A 5921-nucleotide genomic window follows, 5' to 3' on the forward strand; every position below is an offset into this window, starting at 1 on the left:
ATATAATATATATATATATATATATATATATATATATATATACTATATATATATATATATATATATTATATATATATATATATATATAACATATATATACATATATATATTTATATATATATAAATATATATGTATATATATTTATATATAACATATATATTCATATATATTTGTATATAACATATATATATATATATATATATATATATATATATATATATATATATATATATATATATATATATATATTTATATTTAACTCTGCACGGAGGTACCTAAACAATATATGAAAGTCATTTTATTGGGCCCCGCAATTTCATCATAAATCTGATTAATTTTGACGATTTGAGATGTTGGTGGGAAAGGAGGCAGTGTATGGGCACCTACTGACGACTTGGCCGTCCAAGGGCAGCTCTTTTGGCAGTGGCAGACCAAAACTGCCTGTTGATTTTGTATGGTATTAACCATTCCCTAAATCCTGAGAAGAGCAACTTTTCATATTGTATGGCGCTCCGTATTATCTTCACATATGCACTGATATAAAACACCTGGCATTAGAAATGCCAGGTGTTTTATATCTGTGAATTAACATCCATCATATTATCAAGGTGAGCAGCGTCCTTTCCGATAGTCGATGTGAATGATAGCCGATTTTTTGTACTTTCTTTGGAGGGGGTCCAAGTGAATTGATTGTAGTCCTTGTAGGCGTAGCAGGTGTGTGGAATGTGTTGGCAGCTCGGCATCGTCAGTAGAGGCAGCAGGTGTAGCGGGTAATGGCTCAGGTGTTGAAACAACTGGTTCGTCAGGAAGGGAGGAATCCACCTGCTTCTAAGCTAAAAGTCTTGGCATATGTTCCACTTCCAGCTATGAAATTGATGGCGGTTACCAGAGAAGAAACAGATACAGGATTCATATCATTTTGAAAACTTCTGAATCTGTTGTAGAATTTTGTCTTGCAAATCCATACACACACACGCACATACTATATTATATATATATATATATATATATATATATATATATATATATATATATATATATATATATATATATATATATATATATATACACATATATGTGTGTGTGCATATATTACATATATACATATATGTATACATGTATGTGTGTATATATATACACACACACACACATATATATACATATATACCTAGTACAGCAAAATGCATATTTGTTCCTTGGCATTCGGAAATTCCCTGTTTATGATACAAAAATTTTACGAAGCTTCCATAATCATACTTCTATGAAGCAAAGGTTTTTATCAGAATAAATTGAAAATGTGGATATTTGAACCAAGATTTCCCGAAATAGTTTATGCGAGCAGAGGGATGAAAAAATAACATGGTAATTTTAGTAAAGAGGTCAGGAAAAACTTTGCTGAGATGTTTGCGTATTCTAGAATGTAAATCCAGATTACATCATGGTCGAAAATCATATGTTACTGGAGCACAGTTATTTCGCCTCATTAAAACAGTTACGTAGATGTGTTAGTCACTTTCCCTTTATATCTACAATATTCGTATGATTGCAAGGAATCAAATACTATAAATTATCTCCTGTATATATGGTAATTAGTCGTGCAGGATTAAATAAACTGGAAGAGATTGTATGAAGGGGGTGAATTCAGAGCAAAGACGGGTAATGTTAGCTATCTATATGCTGAAGTGCTGAATATTATTATCAAGGAAAGAAATTATTTTAATAACGTCTGATTCACTGGCAGAATTTAAATTCTGGCATTTAGCACTCAGGAATTCCATAACCCTCTGGATATGGCTTGAGCTCCTGAATAATAAGAAGTTATCTGCAGTTTTCCATTGATCTTTGTTCCCACGTATCTCCGCAGTAATGCATCATGACTGGAAACAAGTAAAAAATGCGCCGAGCTTTCTTCGGCGCAATCGAGTTTTCTGTAGTGTATAATGCTGTATGAGCCGTGGCCCATGAAACTTTCAGCCACGGCCCGTTCGTGGACTGTTCTATAGCGTTGCCAGACGCACGATTATAGCTAACTTCATCCTTAAACAAAATATAAACTACTGAGGCTAGAGGGCTGCAATTTGGTACGATTGATGATTGGAGGGTGGATGATCCACATACCAATTTGCAGCCCTCTAGCCTCAGTAGTTTTTAAGATCTGAGTTTTCTGTTGCGTATAATACTGTATGAGCCGTGGCCTATGAAGCTTTCAGCCACGGCCCGTTGGTGGTCTCTTCTATAACGTTGCCACATGCACGCTTATGGCTAACTGCCTTAAATAAAATATAAACTACTGAGGCTACTGCAATTTTGGTACGATTGATGATTGGAGGGTGGAACTTTAACCCTCTAGCCTCATAAAGTTTTCTGGATTTTCTGTAGTGTATAATTCTGTATGAGCCGTGGCCCATAAAGCTTTCAGCCACGACCCGTTAGTGACCTGTTCTATAGCTTTGCCAGACGCACGTTTATGGCTAACTTTAACCTTAAATAAAATAAAAACTACCGATGATTAATTTGGTATGTTTGATGATTGGAGGGTGGATGATCAACATACCAATTTGCAGCCCTCTAGCCTCAGGATTTTTAAGATCTGAGGGCGGACAGAAAAAGTGCGGACGGACAGAAAAAGCCGTCACAATAGTTTTCTTTTACAGAAAACTAAAAATGAAAGGTGCTATATACGACAGTGTTTCCAAGCCCATCGAATCATGGAATCAGTAAAGTGCAAATTAAGCAGCTATATCCTGTACAAGAGAGTTCAGAACAACCCCTAACTTTCCTGGATTTCCATATTACCAAAGGAACGGGTCACCGGTATGATTCCGTTTTCCTGAGAGAGGGGTAGACTTCACAGGGAAAACTGCTTTGATGGACGATGGAACAGGAAGAGCCTAAGTCTGCCTTTTAACGTGTGTTGCCACCAGAGCAACGGCAATCTATGCAAGCCGAACTTTGACAGCCCAAACATTTTTTGTGAATTGTATCAAAATTTGCAGCCCTGAAAGGTTTGCCTTAATTACTTATCTCTGATAACGTCCCAGTACTCAGCGAAGAAAGAAGGCTCTTACAAGAATTCAATTAAAAACCTGAGGTTCAAGAGTTCCAGAGAGATCATAACCTCTCCTGGTAATTTATTACCCTCCACGCCCCTTGGGTGGCTGAGTTTTATGGACGGATCAGAAAACGTCTTGGACGACCATCCCCGGAATTGTCTAGGAGGGGAACAAGCTAGGAAACCTGACGAATCCCACTCGTTTACTGGACAGTGGATCGATGGAACTTTCTCACCCTTTAGACCAGTAAAATGATTCCTTCGTTAAAACAGGAACTTAGACCTCGGTAACTTCTGCAAACACCTAATAACACGTGAAAGAGGAAACAGATGCCTTTGTTAAGAGCAAATTTTGTTATGGTACGTCGCTGTTAAAAAATAATAACAAAGAGAGAATAAATGAAATTTTCACCAAAGAGTATATTAATTACTGTTTCTGAGTAGCCAGTAACTAAAGCAAGATGCGTAAATTGTCAGTTTAGAGGGATTACGCCTATGTAAAGAAATGCCTATGTATACTGTGCTGATGTATACTGTGACCATATTGTAAATATTGTATTTGTAAATAATGTAAGTTTAATCCATTCAATAAAAAAAACTAACCTGTTTAAGCAGTTTGTTGTAAAGGTAAAATGTAAAAAATAGTATTTTACATTCTCCCTCCCAACAAATTACATAATTATTATTACTTTAGATTTCCTTAACCTTATGAACTGAAATAAACCTGTTTAACAAATTATATTTGTCTTATTGAAGATATTAATTTGCAATCTTGCTCTTTTACTTATTTGATTTTTCATGATCTTTTTTTGTGATGACTTTAATACTTTCGATATGTTTATAGCAGTTTGTTCACTTAGTCTTATATATTCTCTGCTTACTTTATATGAACTGTTCTTGCCCAGTCTCTAGAGCTTGTAGCCCTTTGTCCTTTTTTCATGACTATACTTCTGTATGTATAAATATATATATATATATATATATATATATATATATATATATATATATATATATATATATATATATATATATATATATATATATATAAATATATATATATATATATATATATATATATATATATATATATATATATATATATACACACACACACACACACACATTTATCACAGGAAAATAAAAACACTGGGAAAAAACCTGAATAGTTCTGCCTTTATATCTAAGACATCTTGTAGAGGACTATTACACAGTGAAATTTACTATATATGTTACATATATATGCACATATGCATCACATGTCATTGTGAGTTCGACCGCATATATATATTTATATTTATTTATATATACTGAATATATAAAATATAGTATATATATATATATATATATATATATATATATATATATATATATATATATATATATATATATGAATATATGAGTACGCCTCAATAAAAGGGTGCTTTGATTTGTTTATTGGATGATAAAATTAGCAACGAGTAATTAAGAACAATGTGAGATGAAAACTGCAGATGAAATCTAATAACGTATTAACAGAGCGTGATACAACTCACCAGATTTAAAATTATAATAAAAAAATCACTTATACCCTTTCACAGCATACTCACTAGATATATTTATACATTATATATATATATATATATATATATATATATATATATATATATATATTATATATATATATATATACATATATATATATATATATATATATATATAATATATATATATATATATATATATATATATATATATATATATATATATATAAGTCACATATATTAAATGAATCATAAAATGAGGCAAATTTAGAACTGAAAAAAATATTTAATCTAGTAAAGAGAAGTTCAAAATATAAAAAAGATATACATACTTACGCGGTAAATAAATAGCATTTAAAATGAAGCAACTCGTCTACTTCGACGGACGGTTGTCATGAACTCTTAGCTGAGCTGGTTCGCGCTGATCACCTTTAATAATATAAACACTTTTATTTAGCACTGCATTTCTTTCACTTTCGCTCCTAAAATTGTACGATTACATGGCACTGTTCAATGTTAAGTAGTGTTCAATTTATATATACATATACATACACACACACATATATATATATATATATATATATATATATATATATATATATATATATATATAATATATATATATATATATATATATATATATAAAAATATATATATATATATAATATATATATATATATATTATATATATAAAGACAACAATCACAAAAATATGGAAAGATATTACATAAACAAAGGCAGTGCTTCGACGGAATTTAAAAAAAGGACAACAAGTCTAAAGGCCTAGCACCAATCCGTCGTTTCTCTTTCCTTCAATAATATAAACCTTTATATTAGCACTATATATATTTATATATATAAATATATATATATATTACACGGCATTGTTCAATGTTAAGTAGTGTATAATTTATATATATATATATATACACACAAACACACACACACATATATAAATATATATATATATATATATATATATATATATATATTTATATATATATATATATATATATATATGTGTTGTGTGTGTGTGTATAATTTAATCACAAAAATATGGAACTGATGAATATTACATAAACAAAGGCAGTGTTTGACGGAATGCTATACAACAAGTCGAAAGGCCTAGCACCAACCTGTTTTCTTCTTTCCAATATATATATATATATATATATATATATATATATATATATATATATATATATATATATATATATATATATATATATATATATATATATATATATATATATATATTTATATATATTTATATATATAAATATATATATATATATATATATATATATATATATATATATATATATATACACTAAGATCATCTAATCCT

Source organism: Macrobrachium rosenbergii, chromosome 49 (assembly GCF_040412425.1).
Source record: "Macrobrachium rosenbergii isolate ZJJX-2024 chromosome 49, ASM4041242v1, whole genome shotgun sequence".
Taxonomy (NCBI): domain Eukaryota; kingdom Metazoa; phylum Arthropoda; class Malacostraca; order Decapoda; family Palaemonidae; genus Macrobrachium; species Macrobrachium rosenbergii.